At 38.7% G+C, this 27,721-nt stretch overlaps 1 non-coding gene across 1 annotated transcript; it reads left to right on the forward strand.

Annotated features, from left to right (window-relative positions):
- Window positions 1–24,081: 24,081 nt before the first annotated feature.
- On the forward strand, window positions 24,082–24,241 carry LOC138379179 (U1 spliceosomal RNA). Its single transcript, XR_011231985.1, has one exon. It is a non-coding gene; the product is annotated as a U1 spliceosomal RNA (small nuclear RNA).
- Window positions 24,242–27,721: the final 3,480 nt, after the last annotated feature.

Consider the following 27,721-nt stretch of genomic DNA (forward strand, 5'->3'; position numbering starts at 1 on the left):
GGCAGCATATGTTTGTGATAAACCAAAAAGTTTTAAAGGAATATAACCTGCATGAAAATAAGAGATTGAAAGTTCATATTTACTTTGGTAATCCTTTGTTTTTCTGACTTCAGAGAGGCATGCCCTTCTACCTAGAAATCAGGTGTGTACTGCTTGTTCTCAGGGGTCTAAATAATGTATCTATCGATGATCTGTTTATTAATTATTGTTTCTCTATCTATGTACATATTTATCATCTATCTATCATCTATTATCTATCATCTATTTTGAGAGATATTAGGTTGATTTTAGGAAGAATGCTTTTGCACTAAAGGAGAAAACATCCTATACCAACTAAGGCAGGTTAAGGAATCTGTATCCCAGACTCCATAAAAACAAGGATGCTCCTAAACCTACCATATTAGAGAATGAAACATTAGTTAAGCATCTGCCTGAAATTCCAAACTAGAATTTAGGAGGTACCTTAAGGAGAATTGTGAGGTCTCCTCCAACTCTACATTGCACAAAAAAATTAAGAAAGAATTGTAATAACTTTAACAAATAGAGACTTTTTTCTATTTGAATCAAGAATCTCTCTGAGTGCACAAAGGAGAAAAAATACGTCACTCAATTAAAAAGAAAAATATTCATGGTTTATTTACAAGGCTCATTAAACATCCTACCTATTTGTGTTTGTTTTCATCTATAAAATAAACAGGTATCAATCCATGTAGTGACGACTACTTTTAAAATAAAAGAGTAGATATTGCCAGTTCAAATCATTCTCAACTTATATGAATGGGGATATATAGTCTACTCATTTGTACAGGAAGACATCAATGAAATCATGATTATTCATTTGTGCTATATCATTTCATTTATTTTATATCTTAGGGTTTTATCATCAACATTTAAGAATTTAAAATCTTTCATTTTAAATAATCAATTTGATTTACATAAGAAACCAAATCAACCTTACATAGATTATTAAAGAAGACATTCTCTGATAAATTATTTTCCCAAAAAACAAATTTTGTTACTAACATATAGATGAAAATTTCAGCTTAAATAGGTCCCTTAATATTTGGATCTCCATGATGAGGTCTCCCCTACATTAAACTGATATTCTTTCAACCCACCAACAATGTTTTCTTTGTCCCAGTGAAACTTAAATTGCAGGAGACTTCTGCCTGAGCACGAAAGATTCAGTAAACAAGATCATTGTTGGTCTCTACTGAAAAAAACACTCTGCTCATAAATATAAAGCTATATGATCAGGTATGATTGCCAGATAATTGTCTAGGATGTGATTGGCATTTCTGTATTGATTTCAAGATGAACATTTTAATGACTCTTGTAAATTAAATTAATGAATGCCTCCAAAGGTAACTGTACTACAATCAAATAGTTGGGCGTATCCTCCCTGTAGGACAAAATGTGGTCATTTGGCAGCGCCTGGGGGTGAGAACCCAACATTGCTTTCACTATATTTAAGAATTTTCATTTGTCCTCATGGTCAAAGGAAAGAATGAACTCAACCACAAGTCATTTGATAAAAACTGATGGATGGAACAGCCTTGCTCTTCCCCGTTCGCACGGTTTTCTATTCCCTACATTCTTTCTACTAATATTTCCATCCTTGTTCCATCATTAATTTCTGTCCATCCCATTTATTATAAATATCCCAAAGTAATATCTTCCAGTTTAGAAAGAGGAATCAGCAGTCCTAACAACTAAACCAAACCAAACCAAAAGAACAGTCGTGACTAATTTCTCCAGTCTATCTGGATCTCATGCTATGCTCCTTCACCCTTCACCTTTTTCTCCAGAACTTGTCCTTATGCTTGGTTTCTCTCCTAAATCTTAATAGGAATTAAGTCTGTGTTACACCTGTGCTAAAAACCAGGGATAAACATCTGGGCTCACGTTTCCTATTGTTTCAATTAACTCCTGGGTTTCCTAGACCTAAAACAACTCCAGACTTAACACATTGCATAGCCTACATGCAACGTGTGATTAAGCGATTTCTTTGTCATTTAAGCCTCTCTTTGCATGTTTCCTATTTTCTCTGAAATTCCCTCTCAAGTTTCTGGAATACTTCTGACCTCTTTTCTCACTTGTGAAATGGTGTCATTTATCTCAACCGTCATCTTCCTCTCTAACTCAGCCTCTCAAGAGTCATTTGTTCCCGGACATTCAACTGCCGCTCAAAATGAGTAGTCTGACATGGCTGTCTTCAAGCCAGAGCCTCCCTGAGATGCACGGGGCTTTTCTAAAAGGTTAAACATCCTCAGGTCTCGTAGGATTACCTGAGCATCTCACACGTGAAAAGTCAGTGGTGATATTATAGGCTTTCTTGAGCCATCTGAGCAGGTAGCGCTCATGGCATGATGTATTTGGAGACCCCGGTGACAATGAACTGGGAGAGATTATTTGTCATAAATTAGCAAGGAAGAATTAGAGCAAGTATTAAAAGAGAACTTCATTTTCCAAGATTAAATCTAGACTTTATGGTCCCCTAGAGATTGGGAAAATGTCAGTGTGTTTCCTGATTTTTAGATGGTATTAGGAGTAGCCACAGGAGACATTAAATAGGTTTCCACTGTACAAAATGCTTATAGCCCCAATAAAATCAACACATTAAAATAAACTTTGAAAATCAGTACAAATGTACTTATGATGTGTAATATATATTCAGTAAATCTTCAAAACAAGGGTTCAGATTATTTCAAATTAAATAAAACGGTGCTATCAGCATTCTCCTTTCATTGAAGTAGAATTTGAGACTATTTCAATGCATGGAGTGTTTCCTCCATATTATTTTAAAAGTGTAAGGTGGTTTTTTGTTTTCTTTTATTTTTTCCTATTCAAGAGCACAAGCCATGAGATAAAAGAGCAACTCTGATTAAAACACCGAACACAAAACACTTGAATATTTCTCTCTGATGAATGGATTGATGATTTATGCATAGTTCTCTTGGGTTTTTACTTCACAAGGACTTTTATTTGCTTTCAATAAACACTCGTTTGGAGAAAGCTTGATCCTGAAATGTCTGAGACACTGCAAAGTGCAGTTGATAAAATCCAATCCACGGAAGAAAATTACAAAATTATGTTACATTACAACGCCCTTTAAGTCTGATGAAACTGCAACTGGTTTCATTCTTGTTTATCAAAATCCCGCTATCTTATGATAGGCACTGAAAAAGGTGCTGATTCTGTGCTAGGAAGTTGGCCTACATTATCTGTGGACCTGGTTCTCAGGGCACCTAGACACAGGACTGGTACCAAGTCAGAATGGCAATACGCTCTCTGTATTTCCAGTCTACTTCTGGAGAGCCTAGCAGCATGCCTTAGTCCTTTTCTGGTTGCAATAACAAGATACATGGACTGGGCGGATTATAAACAACAGGCATTCATTGCTCACAGCTCTGGAGGCTGGACGTCCAAGATCTCGGCATGGCAGAGTCTGTGTCTGGTGAGGACTCACTTCCCGGTTCATAGATGGCGCCTTCTCGCTGCGTCCTTACATGGTGGAAGGGGCGAGGGAGCTCTCTGGGGTCCCTTTTATAAGGACATTGATCCCATTCATGAGGCCCCACTCTTATGATCTCCTCACGTCCCAAAGACCCCACCTCCTCATACATCACCTTGGGGTGAGGTTTCAACATATGAATTTGGGAGAAATAAACATTTAGACCATAGCATTACATTTAATCGACATCATTCCTCTCTTCCTCTCTTTACACGTGGGAAGACAAAGCTGCCAAAATTTTCTCCATTTTTAGGGTCACTCAGTCAATGACTGTGGCTGAAACGTAGACATTCCTCCTTTTAGATGAATGTCGTTCAATACGCAGCAATGTATGCCCAAGAAAATTAAAGCAATGCTTCATTTCCTAAGCCCAGGAGTAAAGAGAAAAACTTACACCGGCTATAGCTATAATTCAAAATTTCCATGACCTTAGCAGAGTTCATGAAATGTACAATTTTAAAACTTACTGGACCATCTTTATTGAACTATTTTAACAGACTAGAGTAACAATATTTCTATGCAACATTGGCCTCTTCTTCCCCAAATGATGTGAAAGATTCTGGCTGTATTGGAATTTAGTGTAGTAAGACCAAATACAATTTCAGGGAGCCTTTTTGTAGTTTTCTTCCATAAATATATTTTCCACATCAGCTATCCTGAGTTGAGCTGCTAGAACATTTCCCATTCTGTACAAGTACATATGTTTGGCCGAGTTCAAAAGGATCGGAATAGGCACTGTCCTTTGAAGGAAATGATATGATTGAGATAGCATAGGCTCAAGACCAAATTTTAGTTGAGGATGGAGTATCGCCAGGTTGTGATCCTCCTGTGCTTTCAAGGAAGCACAGGTGAAGGAAATCAAATCAAAACCAAGCCACGAGAACATCTGGTATGTAAAACAGCTCACTGCATAAAGTTCTAGGGGGATAAAAGTTATGGGAAAGCAAGCCTACTCTTCTTTTAATTAGCAGAGTCAATAAAAATTGACTATATTAATTATGACCACAAAGAAAGTTCTCCACACTTGAAAATGTTAAATAAAAGAATTAATATCTCTCTGTTTACGAATCTCCAAATCCTTTCCATAGTTTTATTCTCATCAGTTTTGGGTTTGTTGGGGTTTTTTTGGTCTTAAATCTCAAGAGATTCACTGGTATATGGTGGAAAAACCATGTACTCAAACTGTTGAAGCATAGTTGCAACCTATTTCAATAAGAATACAGATACTTGGAAAAACATATTATTACTGGTATTGGAAGGGCAGTTCATGATTATTTAATATGTTTTCAATCTCCTAGCTCAACTATTTTTCCACGTTCCACTAAACTACTTTACAGCCTATGTCTGCACGCCTGCAAAGACAGAGAATTCAATGCCTTGAAGAAAACAAGCCAGAATTCAAAACCTGTTCCTGAAACATGACTAAAAGTATGAAACCGTTAGAAATAGAAAAACAGTCCGCCCACGTTCATTTAAGATGAACAAAAATCCATCATATCTTAGCTTAGCCTGACTTATACTATAGAAGTAATAGCTGAAAACCATTTTAACACAATTGACTGACACACCAGAAAAACACAAAATTTTTCCTTGGGGCCGCAGTGTTTCATTACAAAAACAGAATAAAAACTCTGAAAAACAAAACAGTCCTTTCTAATTCAATGAAAAAGATGTGGGTTTTTTGGTATTGTTTTCTGTGCGTGAGTTATATGCAACTTGAAAAATAGTTCACAGGGCTCCCATGGTGAAGAGACATGTGAGTTATATATGCCTCATGAAACCCCAGGCTCAAAGCTAGCATGAGTTAGATACAACTCACATGGCAGTTAATGTGTTAAATTGTGTAACAATTTTCGCATATAGCTATCAATTATGATCACAAAGTGAATGAAGTCTCTAACAGGTATGTGTGTGTGTGTGTGTGTGTGTGTGAAATTTAACTAATGTATCATTGTGAAAGCGTCTAACATTACCTAGATGGCAAACATGGTGCATCTTTCATGCAAGACATTAAATAATCCATATTTAAGAGAGAAAGAGGCTGAAGGAATTAGCATAGAACTCATCAGAACTCAGATTTCCTGCTGCAAAATCCTATGCCCTTTCCAGTCTACCATGCTAATTTTCTGGTGCCCAAATCAGCAGGAATATTTTTTTAAGTCCTCCCACCTCCCACCTCTCAAACTTTTTTTTTTCCTAACTTTTTTTCCCTGTAGGGATATATATTATCCTTTATGCCAACACTAGTTAAAGAGAGTTTAAGAAAGAAATGTTGATTGTTATTAGTTGCCTGTCAGCATTCATAAATGTAACTAGTGGACAAAACGTGCTTTAGATTTTTAGATTCGGCTACACTGTGTCTGCATTCTGTGAGCCAAGATTAGTCGCATTTTTCTGTACCTCAGAACCCTCTTCTCTGCTATTTATTTATTCATTTTCTTTTGAGATAAGGTCTTGCTCTCTTACCTGGGTTAAAGTGCGGTGGCATCATCAGGGCTAACTGGACCCTCAAACTCCTGGGCTCAAGTGATACTCCTGGATCAGCCTCCCAAGTAGCTGAGAATACAGGTGCACCATCATACCCAGCTAATTTTTCTTTTCTTTTTTTTTTTCTTTCTTTCTTTTTTTTTTTTTCTAGTTTTTTTTTCTGGTTTTTTTTTTTCTTTTTTTTTTTCTTTTTTTTTTTCTTCTTTTTCTTCTTTCTTTTTTTTTTTTTTTGTAGAGACGGGGTCTCGCTCTTACTCGGGGTGATCTCGAACTCCTGGCCTCAAGTGACCCTCCCACCTCGGCCTCCCAGAGTGCAGGGGTTACAGGTGTGAGCCACTGCACCCAGCCTCTCATTTACTTTTTTACTACCCAATTTTATTTGTATTGTGGTTAAAAAACACGTAACATACACTTTAGAATTTTAACAATTTTAAAGCATATAATGCAGTGGCGTTTAGTACATTCACCGTGTTGTGCAACCATCCCCTCTTCATAATTCCAGAAGATTTTGTTACCCCTAAATGGAAATGCCTTACCATCAGTAGCTGCTCCCCATTCTTTGGTCCCCTCAATTCCTGGCAACCATTAATCCATTTTCTGTCTCTAAAGTTTTTCCAACCCTGTACTTTTCATATGAAGGAAATCCTGTAACATACGGTCTTTTTTGTCTAGCTTCTTTCACTGAGAACAGTGCCTTTAAGGTTCATCCACGGTGTTCCATGTGTCAGAGCTTCATTCATTTTTAGGGTTGAATAATATTGCAGGAGCAGACCACGTTTTGTTTACTCATCAGTCAGCTGATGGACATTTGAGTTGGTTCCACCTTCTCACTATTGAGAATAGTAATTCTCAATAAGGCTTCCTGTGCATGCCTTTGTTTAAACACCTGTTCATTGCTCTTTAGGGTGTATTCGTAGGACTGGAATTGTGGCGTCATCCTCTAAAACGTTTCAGATCTTACATTTTTTTTTTTTCATTTCAACACACATAAATATGACTTTAACAAACAGGTATAAACAGACAAAATGTTAATAACATTCTTTCCAGCTACCAAATGACTTGTATCCTTTAAAACAATCATTTTATATCATGCCCTGCATGTAAGAAAAGGAAGTTTGAAAATACAAGGAAAATATATTTCGACGTCGAGATTTATTAGGCTTTTTCAATCTGATCCCATCACAAATGGTTGTCAGATTGAAGGCAAGCAAGAAGTTCACTTAAATAGATGAAGCAGAGCTTATTAAAAAATGAGCCAAGAATTCACAGGCACTTTCAAACCATTTGAAAGTGAATTCCATCTCAAACACCTGATATTAATGACAATGACCATTTTCTTACCTTTTTAGCGAGTATGACTCACACATTCTCGGAGACATGTATCTCGGAAATATTCCTGCAACACTGAAAGTGTGGCCAGAGTGAAACAACTGTGTGTGGGTTGATACATTTATTAAAATGTCTAAAACTGTAACACAGGTTACCTCCCCTGCCCACCACAAAAAGGGATGGATTGAGTGTAAATGAAGCCGCCCTTTACAAAGCAACAAAGGGGCGCAAGGCGAGAACTGGGGTAAGGACCTAAAACTCTCCAAAGGCGCAGGCCTGGCTAAAAGCGTGACAATAATCAGCCACTGTCCCCTCATGTGCTTCATAATAATTAGTCACCGTCCCTGTTTGCTTCTCTACAATTGCTACTCTGGAGTCACACAGCTAGTGGTCAAAAGATGCTTAACTTTTTCTGTAGGTGACATCACCTTTTCAAAACCGAAAGGTCATTCCTGACATATCTTCCAGGCCCCGCATCCCAGTGGAACAGCTGACCCCCACCCCAGACCAGCGGCCCATACCCAGCAACTGACTCAACGGATCTTGTGACCCCCCCACCCAAGCACCTGGTCAGCAAAGAAGACCATTTCTACAACCCTACGGTTCCACCCCGAACCCAGCCAATCTGCAGACCCACTTGCCTAGACTTCTTCTGCCAGCCCAGCTAGCTTTAAAAGCCCTTTCTCCCAAATTTTCGGAGATGATGAGTTCAGCGTATTGGCTTCCTCTTGAGCAACAGGCAGTGAACCTGATTGGGCGGTGGCAGCGTAAATGCCTAAGGAAAATGTTCACTGAACTAAAGTTGAAAATCAAGGTATGGCTTTCAGTGAAAATCTCAAATTTAAACAAAAAAAAAAAAACCTCAGAGATAAATGAAGATGAAACACATAGCTTAAAAACACCTGCAGGAAGTGCTCCTGCGTTAGCCTCCTAGACGGTTCTTCTACACAGCACATTTTAAATCAGGCAGCCGGGCAGCTGAGTCGGTCAGACGGGCCCGTCTCCCAGTGGCTCCAGCCAGTGCATTTGTTTGCGTGGCAGACACAGCAGCAGGGGCGAGAGTAATTACTGCAACCCTTGTGGCGCACATTAATCTGCGCTAAACGGTGGGAAGTCAGTGAAGCAGCGAGGAACCCGGTGGAGAAATATTTCTTTTGTTTGTGTCGGACCTCAAACCGAGCTTCGATCTTGAAACCCCCATTTATAACGTATCTGACTGTTCCTCCACTCACCGGCAACGGAAATACCAGGTGAAAATGCGAGATTAGAAGTGGTTTCCAAACACCCGGTGTGTGTTGGTTAATGAACGTGCTACGGAACCGTGACACCAATCTGATCCCGGTCTGTTCTCTCTAAAGACTACAAAATCCTCAGCGACTGCCTTTTTTTTCTTTCTTGCTTTCTTTTTTTTTTTTTTTTTTTTTTCCACAACAATTGTAGTTAACGGTTTGCACAAAATAACCAAGGTGTTTGCATTTCTTTTTTCTTTTCAGATTTTATTCTTCAGTTATTTTATGAGGGGCTTTCTCTTTCCATTCTTCATGGTTCTCATAAATGTTAGTGCATCTGGGTAGAATTTGTAACATTTTTTTTTTAACTAAATGAAAACGAGAACAATGCACATCACAATGTGTGGTGTGCAGACAAAGAAAGGGGGGAAAATGCATCACTGAATGCTTGTATGGAAAAAGAAGAAAGTTCTCAAATAAATGACCTAAGGTTTTACTTTGAAACTCAGGGAAGTAAGAGAAAGTTAAATCCAAAATAAAGGGAAAGAAAGAAATAATGAAGATAGCAGAAATCAATGAGAGACAAAGCAGTTAAACAATAGACAAAACCAATTACCCCCAGAGCTGACTCTCTGGAAAGTTCAATAAAATTGATGGATTTCTAGCTATTCTGGTCAAGAAAAAAAGAAAAGACAAAATAGGAAACATTGGCAAAACTCACACATGAAGGAAAAAAAAAAAAAAAAGACAGCCTGTATAGGCCTATGTAGAGTTGACAAATTATTTGCAGTAAAAAGTATATCCCCAGAAAAATCTTTAGGAAAAGAGTATTAGATGAAACTTTAAAAATTATGGAATAACACTGACTACATGCAAAATCAACAAAAAAGAAAAGATTAAAAAAAGACTTTCCAGCTCATTGTATGAGGCCAGTACTATCACAATAATTTTAGAAAGATGTTATAATAAAAATAACCTGCAACTTAATATCCCCAGTGAACACAGGCACATAATCCTTAATCAAATATTAATAAATAGAATTCAGCAATGTATAAACACAATCATCTGTCTTGGCCAAGTGGGGTTTATTATAGGAATATAAGGTTGGTTTAGTACTTGGTAATCCACCAGAGTAAGTCCATATATTACAAGAATAAAAATAAAAATTCATCCTGTAAGAACAAGAAACACTGCTAAAAATAACTGAACTACAAAAAGCACATGGTGACATTTAAACAAATTGGCCAAAAATACAACTTTTGTGTAAGAAATTGTAATTTCTTATAAGAGAAATTATTTGTGACCTTTGGTTAAGAAAAATACCTCCTAGGTAGGGCACAAAAAAACAAAGGCCATAAAGGAAAATAACAGTAGATTGTACTTCATTAAAATTTTAAAGATCTTGTTAAGAACATGATAATTTAGCCCACAAATTAGAGTAAAAGATTTAGAAGGCACATAACAGATAAAGTAACTTTTTTTTTTAACCAGAATATGTAAAGAACTCTTACAAATGAACAACAAGAAGAAAAACAACACAATCCAAATAAACTAAATGGCTAAATGATTTAACCGGACATTTTATCCAAGAATATAGGCAAAAGACCAATAAGCACATAAAGTACAGTTGATACCATTAGTCTTTATGAAGAGCAAATTGAGACAGTCAATTATTCCTACACATATATTGGAGGGGCTTAAATTGAAAAGACTGACCATATCGAGTGTTGCTGATAATGTGGAAATGTGACTCTTGTACCTTGCAATTTGGAAATGTAATACCGTGAAGGCAGTTTGAAAAAAAAAAAAATCTAACTTTATTTTTTTTTTTTGTAAAGTTCAATATATGCTTGATGTACACCCTGCAATACCTTTCCTGCACGTGAATTACTATTCCATGACGATGATTAATTTTTTGGTTGTTGTTAAAGACCACAGTTAAGGCAGGCACAGTGGCTTAGGCCTATAATCCCAGAGCTTTGGGAGGCTGAGCAGGATGACTGCTTGAGGCCAGGAGTTTGAGACCAGCCTGGGCTACACAGGGAGACCCCATCTCTAAAAAAAAATTTTTTTAAAAATTAGCTGGGCACAATGGTGCACGTGTTGTCCCAGCTACTCAGGAGGCTGAGGCAAGAGGATTGCTTAAGCCCTGGACTTTGAGTTACAGTGAGCTATGACTGCAACACTGCACTTCAGCATGGGCAACAGAGAAAGACACCATCTCTCTCTCTCTCTCTCATATATATATAAAGAAATTAATAAAATAAAAAAACAAAAGACTGCAGTTAAGCCCTCATGTCTGCCTGTGGGTGATGATTTAGGGGAGGAACCTGCTCAGAGCTCTTGCAGAAACCACCTCACCTACCACCTACCGCCTACCACCTACCTGCTTCTCCAAGCAGGTCCACACTGAGCCCAGAGGGACATCCCAGTTCCCCTTTACTCAGAAAGTCCAGTGATTATTTATAAATTATGCACACTTGAAAACCAGGAGAGTCTGTGCACATTCCCACTGTGCTGACTTTCACAGACGGTTAAGTACTATTGCCTCTGTTACTGGAAGAGAGAGATATCTTGAAGACTTCCTTGAGCTCCTGGATTGGACCTATATCAGGAGGTAGCAAGGGTCAATTCCTGGGGAGTGGATGAACAACAAAATTGACTAGAAACCAGGTCTCTGTGACATAAACAAATTGATTTCCAAGACTCCATTTTATAAATGAAAAAATAAAATTTCCCTTATCTCCTTCCATCTTTGACCCTAGAGTTTTCCTCTCTCTCTCTCTTTTGTCAACTGCATGGCAAATATCCTTGTGTGTTTGTTTTTATATTAAGAAATCTTGGTCCAATCTCTTCTCCATAGACTCTACAGCAGCGGTCCCCAACCTTTTTGGCACCAGGGACCAATTTCATGGGAGACAATCTTTCCACAGACAGGGGTTGAGGGGGATGGTTTTGGGATGACTCAAGCGCATTACATTTACTGTGCAGTCAAACCTCTGTGCTAAGGATAATCTGTATTTGCAGCCGCTCCCCAGCACTAGCATCACCACCTCAGCTCAATCTCAGATCATCAGGCACTAGATTCTCATAAGGAGCCCAAAACCTAGGTCTCTTGCATGCAGTTAACAGTAGGGTTGGCGCTCCCATGAGAATCCAATGCCCCTGCTGATCTGACAGGAGGCAGAGCTTACGCAGTGATGTGAGTGATGGGGAGCGGCTGTAAATACAGAGGAAGCTTAGCTCACTGACCCACCGCTCACCTCCTGCTGTGCGGCCCAGTTCCTAACGGGCCACAGACTGACACCGGTCTGTGGCCCAGGGGTTGGGGACCACAGCTCTAGAAGAAATAATACATGAGAAAAAGGTTAGCTTGGCATGCTGTACAGACAAACATGGTTCTCTTCACATGGCTTTTAGAAATTAAACCTGATTAGTAAACGATCTGAAAGAGGAATTAGAAAGTAATCTAACAAAATGTAGAAAGGATTGGCAGTTCCGATTGTTTTCCATCAGGATTTGATCAACGGGATGAGAAGTACAAACATAAAATGAACCGCGGTCACAGTTCTTGCGATTCTCTGCAGACACACAAATGGGTTAAAGAAATCTAGCGGCTGACGCGTGGTATGAAACTCAGAAGGGAATGTGCTGTTTACATATTCTAATCCTAGCCTCTATTTTCATTTCCATTATCCAACAATGCCAGATTTGGTAAATAATGATAATAATGATTAACAGTATAAGCTAAAGGGTTTTAGAGCCTTTTTGGAATGAAAGATGAGATGTAACATCTATCTTCTTTTATCCATTTTACACTTAAGGAAATAAAATTGGCATTAGCTAAACTCATGGATTGTGCCCCACAGTTCTTGTGTGAAATTTGGTGAAAGGGTGCAGTATAGGATACAGGAAATTCATGAAAACAATCCTCTAGGACCTTATTCCTGTCTGGAACAGACTGTTTATTGTAAAATAAACACAGACGAGATTGTTCAAAAGGTTATGGAAATTAAGAGATGTCAGTGTGTCTCGACTAGATCACAGCAAAGAAATAAGACAAGCACATTTTTTTTTTCATTTATCCTAAAGCTGAAATCTCATTCAAAGAAAGATAGCTTATGTGATAGCTTAAGGTAGATAGCAGTGAACACAACAATCGGAAAAGGAAAATGTATGGCATTTTGCTTAAGTTTGCAAAGGAAAGATAAGGACAGCAAAGAAGCAGAAAGCGATAACACCAAGAAAAGGTGATAACACGAATAAAGGACCCTTTGATACATGTTGTCCAACTGAGAAAAAAGGAAATCTAAAGCCAAAAGAGAAAACAGAAGAAAAAAAACCCTCAAACCAAGGAAGAATATCAAATGAGCACCCATTCTCAAATGCCGGCTGTTGAATGCAGTCTCCCCATGCAGAAAATGTGGCAAAACATTATTAGATATTTGATACTTCATTATAAGAAATTTATTATTAAACAAATGCAGATTTGAAAGGGAGAACAGAGTATGCAAATGCACATCAGGATTTCTGAGTCAAAGTTTTTTTTGTGTAGCATGAACATTCATTCTGTATTTTCCCTTAAAAACATGCAAACAAAACAGTTTGGTGAGAGCCCCACATTCCTGTCTTCCTTGCTGCCAACTAAGGTCATGGGACTAACGCCTTGCAAAGGAGGGAAACTCAATGTCCAAGTAGAAGCTTGCAGGAAACCTTCTTTAAATGAAAAGAGAAAGAAGACCCTCTTCAGCTCCTCCTCTGTTTTTCATTCTCTTGTGACGATACCTACATTACTGATAATTCCATCTCTAACCATAGATGAAGGATGTCCATTTGTTGTAAGCACCTTCAACTTTATCCACTTCCTTGCGCATGTGCCAGCTGGCAAACAAAAGCCAGAGAAACACATTTGCCTGCCAGCTAAGAATGATTTGGACCATTTAAAATGTAAACTGTAAAACAAAGAAACGCAATCAAACTACTAGCCCTTCAGAAAGAACAAGTGCTTGCAAAATTGAGGGAGTTGCATTTATGCAGAGTGTCCAAAATATTTGCTCTCTGGCTCCTTTAAAGAAAAAAGAAATTGCTAACCTATGCCTGCATGGATAGCAAATGTTTATGGGAAAAGAAAATAGCTTAAAGTTTTTTTCTTTTTTCATCTTTCCATCAATGTCTAAAATAATATTCATAATAAGCTGAGCACTCAATAAAATAAAACCATCATGGGACTACATTTATTAAATGCCTCTTATGCCAAGTTTGACTTTAAAGGATCCTATGAAAAATTCCATCCACCAATTTCAATTCTCTACCAAAAAAAAAAAAAAAATCTATCTGCCATTGCCCATATGGGTACAATATATCTATAACAGTTTATTTGATATTGGAAACATTACTATTTTTAAGAGGAAGTGAAACAATACTATCTTTTCACGTCCCCATACCAATTCTTCAAAACGAATGCTTTTGTTTATTTGAGTGGAATGGTTGAAACTGCTCTTAAAAGTAAACGAAGATGTCACCATTTGCCTAATTTTTGTAAAAGCTTCCAGCAAAACTGAAGTCACACTACCATAAAGAAGTGACAGGTTAAGAAAGAAATGAATATAACTAATTTGGATGGGGTACAAAATAAAGGGCATGAACATTTGTTACCATTTTCACAAACTTAATCAGTAAAGAACTTATAAATATGCTGGGTGTATTTTCAAGGCAAACAAATGTAAGTTACTACTAAGGAGGCATTACTAACTAAATTCACTTAAACATCCTGTGATGAATGTTGAAATCATTAATTTTTTCAATAGATTTTACACGAAGAATTTTGAGAGGACAGAGAAAATTTTAACTAACTTCTAATACGGAAATTCATGAAATTTTTCTCATATGTATTTTTAGAAATCATTCTACAACAGTCACTGTATTTTTTGATCCAAAAATACATGCACATCACCTACCATGATTCTTTTTTGATTTGCGAATTTATATACAATGTATTACAAAGATATAGGAATTACAGCAGATTTGCTAACAATACATTTAATAAATCATGGTTATGGAAAGGAATAAAATTTTATTAGATTGAGTCTGAGGATTCATAAAAGTTGTATATCTTTATAGGGTCCATGTGATGTTTTGATACAGACATAAGATGTGAATTAATCAAATCAGCATTAATTGAGGTGTCCACCACCTCAGGCATTTATCATTTCTTTGTGTTAGGAACATTCCTATGCCACTCTTTTAGTTATTTTGAAATATACCCTAACTTATTGTTGATTATATTAATGGTCGCTTTGCTGTGCTATCAAATATTGTTCATTCTAACGATCTAACTATATTTTTGTATGCATTAACCATCCCCACTTTATCCCCGCTCCCTGCTACCTTGCTCAGCCTCTGGTAACCATCATCCTACCCTCTGTCTCCATGAGATCAATAGTTTGAATACTTAGCTCCCATGTATGAGTAAGAACAGGAGAAATTTGTCTTTCTGTGGTTGGTTTATTTCACTAAACGTAAGGGAGTTCCATCCATGTTGGTTCAAATGGCAGGAATTCATTCTTTTTTGTGGCTACATAAAATTCCATTGTGTATATGTACCCCAATTTCGTTACCCATTCACCCACTGGTAGACACTTAGGTTGATTCACATCTTGGCTATCGTGAATAGTGCTGCAATAAATGTGAGTGCAGATATCCTTTCGATATACTGCATTCCCCTCCTTTGGATATATACCCAGCAGTAGGATTGCTGGGTCACATGGTAGTTCTATTTTCAGTATTTTGAGGAACCTCCATACTGTTCCCCATAGTGCTTGCACTAATTTCCATTCCCACCCACAGTGTACGGGGGTTTTTCTTTCTCCACATCCTTACCGGCATTTGTTATTGTCTGTCTTTGATAAAAGCCATGTTAACTGGGGTGAGATGATATCTCATTGTAGTTTTGATTTGCATTTTTCTGATGCCTAATGATGTTAAGCACTTTTTCATATACATGTTGGCCATTTGTATGTCTTCTTTTGAGAAATGTCTATTCACATCCTTTGCCCAGTTTTTTAATCAGATTATTTAATTTTTTCCTATTTCCTCCTGAGTTATTGGAGCTCTTTATATAGGCTAGTTATTAATCCCTTGCCAGATGTGTAATTTGTAATTTCTCTCATTCGGTGTGTGGGCATCTCTTTACTTTGTTATTGTTTCCCTTGCTGTGCAGAAGCATTTTAGCTTGAGGTGGTCCAACTTGTCTAATTTTGCTTTGGTTGCCTGTGCTTTGGGGGTATTCCTAAAGAAATCATTGCCCAGACCAATGTCCTAAAGCATTTCCCCATAGTTTAATAGTTTCAGGTCTTAGATTTAAGTCTTTAATCCATTTTTATTTGATTTTTGTATATGGTAAGAGATCAGGGTCTTGTTTCATTCTTCTGCATGTGGATATCCAGTTTTCCTAGCACCATTTACTGAAGAGACGGCCCTTTCCCCACTGTATGTTCTTGCCACCTCTGTGGAAGATAAGTTCACTATAGATGTGTAGCTTTATTTCTGGGTTCTCTATTCTGTTCCATTTAAGGAAATGTTTCGAAGTACATGTATATACAGAAGTGGTCCTTGATACATTTATGATGGAATATTTGATACATTTATTATGGAATATATTTAAAAGAATATATTTATTCCATAATATTATTCCATAATAAACATATAACATTTATTATGGAATATATTTAAAAGAATAATTAATTTGAGAACATTCTCCTGCACACATTGTCTTATTGTTTTTAATCAAATCATTTGATTAGGTTCACTATACTTTGTTTAAATTTTACTGAGTAGAGCCAGAATGTCGTGGTTGTAATCTTGTAGTTTCTCTGAATCACTTGGCAGAAAAAGAAACGAAACAATTTGTTTAGAGTGTCGTGTATGAAATTATACGCACAAAAGGCAAACAGAAATTTGAGGGTGGAATTGAATAGGTAAGCAAATACTAACTTCAGCAAAGTCATATTCTCCTTAAATATCGACCATGGGTGGTAGAAATTGTATAAAATTTATGTTCATGATGTTCTTTTATGATTTCAACCCCCATTCTCGGTATGAGATAAAATGGCAGTATTTAACATTACTTATGGAGTTTAAAATCCCAATATATTGTAAATATCCACTACTTTTAGTTTTTCTTATTGCTCTACTGCTATAATTAAAAGAATATGTGATTAATTCATAGTAAGAATATGATTCTTGGCCATTTCTATCATAAGGCTCTATTATTCCACTGAAATCTGATCAGTGTCAAAAATGCTACTTTCTGAATTGATTCAAAAATCCCGACAAAGGGAAATAAAAGGAGTTTCCTAACCCCACGGCTTCGTTTGTCAAATCAGTGCTTTCTGTCATCGACCTTATTTCATATTTCTCCAGTTCATGTGTTTAATTCTTTTCATGAAAAAGTTACTTAATGGTAGTGAAAATCATCATTCTTCACACTGTGGATGGTGGCAATCTGCTTAACTTAAAGTCTACTGGTTTAAATCTTAATCTCATCTAAAAATGACCATCAGGACAACATCTAGACCAGCGTTTGATCAAATTTCTGGACACTTTGGCCCACTCAAGTTGCCACATAAAATAAACCCTTACAACCACGTTACTACAAATCTCCTGAAGTTGATTTATAAATAATTTATGAAATTAATGTATAAATAATGATTATTATGAATAATAACTTGTGAATATTATGAAAGATCAATTTATAATATTTAGGAAGAAAATGTCAACAAATTCTGGGGTTGTACATCTAATTTTTATAAGAGGGAGATCTTCTTTATGTTTATTTAGCATTTCTCTGCCAACCTCTTAATAATTCCTACTGTTTGGTCAAACGGTCTTTTAATTATTGAGTAGGAAATACTCACCTGCTGGAATCCTGAGAATAGGGAGTGTGTACCCTAAATACCCACTTGTTTGGGTCACTGTATAATCTAGGCTCATTCTTTAGATACTGTATAAATATTATTTTCACTAAATATATTTTTTAAAAATCAGACTTACTAAATCCAAAAGGTGAGGTCTATACAGAGAAAGCAATGTTTTGATTCAGTGTGCAGCTGCTTCAAATTTTATTACATGTTTAGAAAAGTTCCAAAGCAAACACCACCCTTTGAAAGTTTGCATATTGTCGCATCAATTTCCCCAGTTATGCTAACATTAATCAGTTATATTTTTTCCCCACACACAATCATCATAAACATAGAGAAAATAAATATTATAATAATAATGATGTAATAACCGTATCATTTACACTTCTCTCAAGTAAGTATAAGATAAATAAATGGGTTTAACACACATAGACCAATGAATCGCATATATCTCTCTGCATGACGCAACATAGGTTATTGGAATGTTCTTTTATACAAGTATAAGTTTTTTGGTTTGGCTGACACTTTGGTTTCCAAAGCAGAGTTGTCTCTTCACCTGACCTTAACCTGGTGATTCTGAAATCCGGGAGTAACCATCAGTTTTACATCCACATACTTAGTTCTTAAAATATTGCTCAAAAGATAAAGACGGAAATGTCTACTGTTCATAAATTGTTCCTATTTTCACTCTTACAGGAATAAATCTCATATTTTAAGAAGCATCTCAGTTTCTATTCTGTGTTTGATTTCCTTGCAGTGGATACCCTTAATTTAGTGTTTGGTTTTGGGGTGTTGTTGCCAACATTTTCGCAATCCTGAATTCATTAGACCACTGCAAGGTGACCCTATTCACTTGCAGATATTTGCAAATTACACCACCACTTACAGAGTTTAAAGCTTACTCTACACAACCTACTGTTTTAGTTCTCCATTTGTTCTTCTACTGGAAGTTATATATGGTTAAATTATTACCATTCCACAATACACTTTAAAAATTTTAAAACGTTATTATAGAGTAAATAAGTAGATATAATAATAAAATAACTGTGTTATTTAAACCTTAAAAAAATCTTGAGTTTCTTTTGTTTTATTAGAAATTTACTACCTTTGAAAGTTCATCTAAACAAAAGCATTGATTCTTTATTTTTTTATTAATAATCACAAGGTTGAATTTAAAAACAAGTATTTGCCCATAATTTCTGTATAAATTTGGATTTATTTTAAAAAGTCAGTTGAGTATGCATGTGTGTATATATATACATATATATATATACACATACATATGAGAGAATAAAATTAAAATCATGAAACATCCCTGGCTTTTGAGACAAAAAACATGTATATTTTTCAAGTGCTTTAGTTTCCCAGGGCTGCGGTAACAATGCACCTCCAACTAGGCAGCTTGAAAGAACAGAAATGTGCTGTGTGACAGCTACAGCGTCTGGAAGTCTGGAATGGAGGTGTCTGCAAGGCCAGGCTCACTCTGAGACTCTGAGTGCAAGCGCTCCTTGCCTCTCCCAACTCCCGGTGTCGGCTGCCAATCCTTGGCGTGCCTTGCTGTGCAGCTACATCACTCTAATCTCTCCCTCTATCACCACATAGCATTTCCCTGTGTATCAGTCTGTGTCCAAATTTTCCTTTCGTATGAAAATACTGGTCATTGGACTTAGGGCCCACCCTAATCCTATACTGCCTCATTTTTTTTTTTTTTTTTGTGCTATGAAATGAAAGGTTTTATTTATAACTCAGACAACTTAATGATTATTCAGAACCTGACGTAGACTAAGTAAAACTTTCTGTTGTCTGAAGATACTGGTAAACTACTTCCTCACCTTAAAATAATTCAAATATACAATTAAGTGAATTAATTTTGATAAAATCTTTCTTAAAATGACAGCTTGCAAAATGAAAAATTAATTGAAGCACATTTTAGTAAATATGTAAACATATTTTATTTGTCAAATGTAAATGTCAGTTTTATTTGAATATTCAACTATAAAAAATGAAAATGTATATACTTATGACTGTTAAGAAAATGTTAGAAGCCATTAAAATGTTCTCAGAATACTAAGGCACTGAACGCAAATGTCCCTTGAAATATGAATTATCTAAATTCTTATATGTTTAATATTCAGTTGTTCATAGATGTTTTCTTAAAAAATATTTTTAATGAAATGATTCAACCTTATTCATTTTCCCTGAAGGATGGAGTTTTAAACAAGCACATAACACATCCTAATGATGAAGAACAGGAATTGAGAGTAGGAAAATGTGTGTTCTCTTTGATTCTAACTGATGCTATTCGCTTCTGTGACTATGCTTGCTTTTAGTTGTTTAATAAATATAGTTAATCAGAGTGAAAAACAGAGATAAGAACAAAGGTAACTCCATGATAGGCTAGGCTTCCTGGATGTGAGAAGCCTAGTTCTGCTTCTGTATATATGGCTTGCTGGCTTGGTGCTTAGCGTATGGCAGGCTTCACTAAAGTAAAGGAAAACAAAGCCCCGGGGAGGTAACCGCAAGTTACTTCCTGATAAAGGGCTGGAGAGTCCAGGTGCCCTCCAACCAACTAAGTAGATAAGAAGAGCAAGACATGATCAGCGCATGAACGGCTTGTGCAGGGCGTGTGTTCCCAGTATCGCTTGTAACCAAAAACTAGAAGGTATGCAACAACAGCCCCCCTCCCCGTCGGAGACCCTCCTCTTCCCCTGGATGACGTTAACTACAACTGGCACCAGCACGAAAAGCCCGAAGCTTAGAGTCAACAAACCTGAAGCCAACGCGATCAGCCACTTCTAAAAAAGGAACAAATAAACTGAAGGGGGATGAAGTGCAGACTAGTGTGTCGTGTGCAGACTGGTACGTGTACAGACTAACGTGTCATATGCAGACTAAGGTGTCGTGTGAAAACTAGCATACAGAAAAGTATAAAAGCTTAACCCTTACCCCAGGGCAGGGTCCTAGTTCCTGGAGAGGCCACTGCGTTGGTGCTCTGGAATTTGGACCCTGGCCCGGGGCTAGTCAATAAACTCGTTTGCCTTTTTGCAGCCTCAGTGACTCTGCCTCTCTGTTCCTGGGGCCAAGGGGAACCGGATCTAACAATGAAAATAGTGTGATACACCCAGGCTCAAAGGCACTTCTGTACTGCCTCATTTTAACTCCATCACACCTTCCCAGACCGTGTTTCCTAACGAGGTTGCATACACAGTACCAGGGGTAGTTGGGACTTCAACCTACCTTTTCAGAGGACATAATTCAAGCCACGACATCAAGAAACTGACTTCTGTGGTCTTCCAGAGGAGGGATGAATAAAAACGTAGCGTTTTCCGATTGCAACATCTCACTGGCCACAATAAGTAGCTGTTTTGGGAAAGTCTGCTGTCTGTAAAATTGTCACTCTACAATTTAACCAAACTCTTGCACTAAAACCCATCAGTGCAGCGGTGTGCCAATGTTTTCTACCGTTCAGCCTTCCATGAGCAAGAGTGAGGACAATTTGCATAGAAACATTGAAATCTTTTAGTTTTCCTGTAATCGGCTAAAACTCTCAGAAGCACAAAAAAATCGAAAATATTTCCCTGGATCCACTTGGTTGGAAGGTTTCTTGTACAAATAACGCGTTGGGAGGAATGCTCTATTGGGTCAGTCTGGATACAGAGACTGAGTTTCAGAAAGACATTTACCAGCATCTTCAAAACTCTACCTCTACCCTACTCCCCACTTCCTCGTTTTCAGCAGCCTCAAAAACCACTCAGTTTTACCCTCTACATCAGCAGTCCCCAACGCTTCTGGCACCAGTGACCAGTTTCATGGAAGACAATTTTTCCATAGACCAGGCGTGAGGGGTGGGGGAGAGGGGATGGTTTGGGGATGATTCAAGTGCATTACATTTATTGTGCATTTTATTTCTATTACTATTACTTTGTAATATAGAATGAAATAAGTATGCAACTCACCATGTTGTAGAATCGAATGGTGCCGCGGATCTGACAGGAGGCGAATCTCAGGCGGTGATGGGAGCCCTGGGGAGCGGCTGTAAGTACAGATGAAGCTTCGCTCACTTGCCTGCCGCTCACCTCCTGCTGTGTGGCCCAGTTCCTAAGATGCCACAGACCGGTCCTGGTCCTTGGCCTGGGGTTTGGGGACCGCAGCTCTGGAGATTCTGAACAGTGGCCAGATTAACGTTTTGCACTGAATAATCCTCTGCTCAGGGCTGTATCCTGTGCACTGTAGGATGTTTAGCACCATCTCTGGCTTCTTCTCAGTTGATATCAATAACATCCCATCCTCCAGTTGGGACAATCAAAAATGTCTCTAGAATTGTCAGTGTCCCGTGGGGGAACAAATCCCCCCTGCTTGTGAACCGCTATGATGGACGCAACATCAGACATCTCTCCTGAAATGAACAGACAGCAGGGTCTTAGGCAAAAAGTAAGCACTCAAAAATTATCCCTGAATGAGTCCTAGTTACCACTATTTATGAAACTGCTATTATGTCTTCAGGGTATTGATGAATGAGAAGTCTCATTTCCATTCAGGGGACGAGAGAAAACAAGCTTAAGAAAGACAGTGGCTGCAGGAGCTTTTTCCGTTGCTTGCCTGGGAGACACAAGTGACCAAATTCTTTCGATGTATGGTTCTGTCCTTGTAACCGAGGCGACTTGAGAGACGAACTAACTTTTTCAGGCCACTAAGGTATTTTGTGGGAAATGACTGAGACAGACGGTGCCCCAAATGGCCAACTGGTGGCCTCATCCAGTTAATGCACCTGTCAAAATTACCTCCTCCACAGGCACCTGTTGGGAGCACTGCAGGTGAGCAGCTTTTACCGTCAGCTTAAAGAGAGGGTGCAATCTGCTCCTTCATCTTCCTGGAGGCCGGGCCAGGTCACCCACAGAGACACATGTGCACTGGGCCCATGATGGGTGGGTGACACTGTGCTACTCACAGAGACAGAGGGCACGTGAACATCTCAGCAACGCCCTGAACCCCAACGTCACTGTCCTGCCCTGTCCAACAACTCTGATCATTTACACCTGATGTGTTCTTGGGGGCGTGCGGTGTGTCCGAATGAGAGTATATGCCCACAGATCGTGGTGCACCATCATTAGATATTTAAGAATGATGAATGCTGTCCCACGAGAATTTGAACAGTCGGTGACTCAGAATTCCTAAAGGATGCGTTTCAGGAAAAAGGAACCTGGAGTGATGTTCTTACCCTTGTGTACACATCCCTTCCGAGGTGTGCTCGCAGAAACAGACAAGGCACCCTTCCTCCCCAAAATCATTTTCTTTTTGGCACTGAAATCACCCCCTTCACTTTAACTAGTCATTTATATTGTCAGCAAATTTGCTTTCTTACGTCAGGTCAGAGGTGAAAAATTAGGGGTAGTATCATTGCCCTAACTCTATTCTGTAGCATGGCTTCTATGAATAATATATTCCATTTTGAAACATGTATATACATGTATTCATTCTGAATAGTATATTCATTTTATTAATTCAGGATTATACATATGATGTAGTCATTCTGATGCCATATATATGAACATATGACATCAGAATATTATGTATAATGCATAATTTATATATGTGCATATGTGTGTGTGTATATATGTCTGTAGGTCAGACAGTCTTTATCACAGCTACTCAACTATACTGTGGGGGCACAAATACAGTCATTGGAACTATATGTCAATGAAAGCGTGTGGATTTTTTTCCCCAAAAAACTTTTTTTTTTAATGACAGAAATAGGCGTCAAGCTAGAGCTGGTCCGTGGACTATATAGTTTGCCCAACTCTGCTCCAAATCCACTGATAGGGTTCTTAAAAACCAGCCTCCAAAAAAAAAATCAATCCAATGTATTTAATACTTGTATAAGAAAGTGAATTATAATATTTGAAACCAAGGTTGACTATGAAAAAAAAATTTGATAAAACTGTAGTTACCCTGATCAAAACAAATATACACAAACTATCAATTAGCAGTATCAGAAATCAAACCTAAGCTATTGTTACAGATCCTACAGGAATTAAATACATTAAATAACATCAATATGATAACTGGGCCGGGCGTGGTGGCTCACGCCTGTAATCCTAGCACTCTGGGAGGCCGAGGTGGGCGGATCGTTTGAGCTCAGGAGTTCGAGACCAGCCTGAGCAAGAGCGAGACCCCATCTCTACTAAAAATAGAAAGAAATTATATGGACAGCTAAAAATATATATGAAAAAATTAGCCGGGCATGGTGGTGCATGCCTGTAGTCCCAGCTACTCGGGAGGCTGAGACAGGAGGATCGCTTGAGCTCAGGAGTTTGAGGTTGCTGTGAGCTAGGCTGACGCCACGGCACTCACTCTAGCCTGGGCAACAGAGTGAGACTCTGTCTCAAAAAAAAAAAAAAAAAATATGATAACTGACAGGAAATACATGTGCTTTTTACACAGTTGTGAACAAACTACAGCACGTGGGCAAACAGAGCCCATGGTCCATATCTGTTTACCCCTAAGGATGTTTTATGGAAATAAATCTATTCTGTCATTATGCATTTTTTAAAGTGACATTTGTCTCACAGACCATAAATTTCACCATCCAAAAATGTACAATTCAGTACTTACCTGGCAGGGGAGACACATACTCAGGAAGGTGGTTTTTCCGGGGCGAAGCTTATTAATTCCTTTCTGGGTGGGCGGCCCCTGCGGTTTCTCCAAATGGGCAAAATTTGATTGCACAGTTAGTGGTAGGGTGGATGGCGTTCACACTCTCCACTGGGAAAAAATTGTACAAGTCAGTAGCTTTTAGTATATGCACAATGTTTAATGACTTGTATAAAAAGAGAGAGAGAAAAGAAGGAAGAGAGAGAGAGAGAGAAGAGAGAGAGAGAGGAGGGAAAAGAGAGAGAGAGGAGGGAAAAGAGAGAGAGAGAAAGGAGGGAAGAGAGAAAAAGAAAGAGAGAAAGAGAGAGGAGAGAAAGGGGAGTGGACAGAGAGAGAAAGAGACACAGAAAAAGAGATAGAAAGGCATATGAATTTTTCACAGCGATCATATTGAACCCAAAATACTGACCTGTGCTTTAAAACCATCAAATTATTAAAATACGAAAACAGAAATGACGACAACAACAGAAAAAAAAATTCCAGGAAAAGATAACTCTTATACACACCAACGGTGGGAATGTGGGAACGTAAATGAGTACGCTAGACACCACTATGGACGTTTTCCAAAATGCTAAAAATGGAACTACCATACCATCCAGCATTCCCACCACTGGAAATTTATTTCAAGGGAAAGAAACCTGTATGTGGAAGAGACACCCGCCCTGTCATGTTCATTGCAGCGCTATTCACAGTAGCCAAGATAAGGAATCAACGTAAGTGTCCATAAAGACACGCATGGGTAAAGAAAATGTGGTCTGTAGGCACACTGGAATATTATGCATCGATAAAAACGGAAATCCTAGTTTTTGCACAGCATGGATGCACCTGGAGGACATTACGTTAAGTGAAGTCAACCAAGCACGTAAGGACAAATGCCGCAGAACCTCACTTGCGTGCAGAACCTGATGTGGTTGATCTCACAGAAGTACAAAATAGAACAGTGGTTACTGGAGTCTGGGGAACAGAGAGAGAGCGTGGGGGAAGATGTTGTTCAGTGCGTTCAAAGTTATAATCGGAGAGAAAAAATAAATTCTGGTGTTCCATCGTACAGTGTGGTGACTATAGCCAACAATAACGTACAGTGTCTGTGTTTCCTAAAACATCTAGGGGCCGGCCCGGTGGCTCTCGAGTATAATCCCAGCAGTCTGGGAGGCCAAGGCAGGAGGATGACGTAAGCTCGGGAGTTCGAGACCAGCCTGAGCAAGAGTGAGACCCCGTCTCTACTAAAAATAGAAAAAAAAGCAAAAAAAAAAAAAATAATAATAAATAAATCAGGCGGACAACTAAAAATAGAAAAAATTAGCTGGGCATGGTGGTGCACGCCTGTAGTCCCAGCTACCCGGGAGGCTGAGGCAGGAGGATCGATTGAGCCCAGGAGGTTGAGGTTGCTGTGAGCGAGGCTGACGCCACGGCACTCACTCTAGCCCGGGTGATAGAGCGAGGCTCTGCCTCAAAAAAAAATAAAAATAAAAATAAAAAAATAAAAATAAAAAAGGTTAATTATGATTCTTCAGGCCACACCACGCGGACTCCTGCCTCGGGGTCAGGGTCTGGGGTCACCAGGCGGCCGGTGTCTCCACCTCACGCGGCTCGCGGAGTCGTCTGCGGGCGTGTGAGGGGCGCGCCGACCTGGGCGTCCGGCTTTCTCCTCAGCGCCCTGAAGGGAGTCCAGGCCCGGTTTGGCTGCGGGGCTCCCCGTCCCGGGCTTGGGGCACTGAGGCCCACTTAGCACTCCCGGCCTCGCCTCTGTGCCTCGCGCGCCCAGAGCTTGGTCCCCGTCATACCTTCCGGCGGCCCCGCCGTCCCTTCCGGCAGCCCCAGTGTCCCTTCCGGCCTCCCCGCTGACCCTTCCGGTCACCCCGGTGTCCCTTCCGGCCACCCCGGTCTCCCTTCCGGCCACCCCGCCCAGCCGGGCCAGAAGTTCCGCCCTCCACCCTTGCCCTGGATCCGCCCCCCCCTAGTTCTCGCGAGCTGTCAGCTGAGCTGGGCAGATCCCGCTGACGCGGCCGCCAGGTGGGGAGGCCGCTCTGCGCAGCCGCAGTGAGCACCCAGGGCTCTCGGGCGCCTCCAGCAGGCCAAAGGCGGCACTGCAGGCCCTGTGGGCAGGGCATAGTTCTGATGGGGCCCAGGAATCGGAATTCTTCCCATCCCTAGAGGTGGCCCTGAGGCAGTGTCTACCGGGGCCAGAAACTCCCATAGCAATTCCAGATGCGCTGCTCTAAGCGGACTAAGCAAGCTGCCTCCCGCATTCCAACTGCCTTCTCAGAAATGCTGCCATCTTGATGGCACCTCCACTAAAAGCATTCATTGCTCGTATGACAACAGTAATGACATTAGGGACAGAAAAACAAGAGAGAAAAGAATATTAGGGGCAGAAAAACAAGAGATAATGGAATATTAGGGGCAGAAAAACAGGAGATAATGGAACATTAGGGACAGCAAAACAAGGAGGAAATAGTCAAAGAAAAACAGTAAGGAGGAACTAGTTACAGAAAAATAACCAGGGAAAACAGTTATTTCAGGCTTAGAGAATGGGGTAATTAACAGGAACCACTAATCACAAGATAGAAAACACCATAAACGGTGACTTTCCCCATCAGATGTATAGGAGAAAGGAACGTCTGGAACCTAACTTTTAAGTTATGTCCATATCTGGAAAAATCCAGATTTTATTCTTCAATTGTTAATTTTTGCACGATTTTAAAAGAATTTGTCAATGCCATCTACATTTTTACTAAGTTAGCATAAATTTGTTTATGGAATTCTTTTAACATGGTTTGATGTATAATGATGTTACCTTTGGTTTCTTAAGGTATTAATGGGATCATCTCTATTCTATGATGGGATATTTTCACGAGAAGTTTTATAAATTATTTTACTCTTGGCAAAGAAATAATTTACAACACTGCTGATCGTACAGTTATTTGTACTTTTTGTTTAATATTTCCTTGAATTATATATTCTCCTTTTTGCATTCTTTGGATTATATTTGTTGGATATTTTTGCCACATGCATGAAATAGATAACTCATAATGTTTCTTCAATTTTTCTCTTTTTCTGACACACGTGCTAGCATCTGTACTTTTTCACTAAATTCAGCTGGAGCTCCCTAACACCTGCGTTGACACATTGTACTTTTATTATTATATAGTTGAACATTTTTTTCAATTAATAACTCACATTGTTATTTCTTCTTTGACCAATAAATTAATTGGAAATGCACTGCTTAATTTTCAAGTCATTGGATATTTTGTTTTGTCTTCTTGATTTCTGACTTAATTTTTCTGAGACCAGAGGCCACTCACTGTAAAATTCCACACTTTGAAAATTGTTTGACCTTGAATTATGTTCCAGTATATTATCAAATCGGGAATATCCTGGGTATTCTTAAAAAGAATGCATAGTTTAAGTCATTGGTTCATTCGATTGTATCAATTTTTTTCATCAGATTTTTGAAGGTTTTTTTTTTTTTTTTTTTTTGTCCCCGGATTTGTGTGTCAATTTCTGTGACCAGTGTGTTAAACTCACTCACTCTGATTTTGGATATATCCATGTTTTCCTTTATTTCTGTCTATTTTATTTTTGGGAACTTT

The sequence above is a fragment of the Eulemur rufifrons genome, chromosome 30, assembly GCF_041146395.1.
Source record: "Eulemur rufifrons isolate Redbay chromosome 30, OSU_ERuf_1, whole genome shotgun sequence".
Classification (NCBI taxonomy): Eukaryota; Metazoa; Chordata; class Mammalia; order Primates; family Lemuridae; genus Eulemur; species Eulemur rufifrons.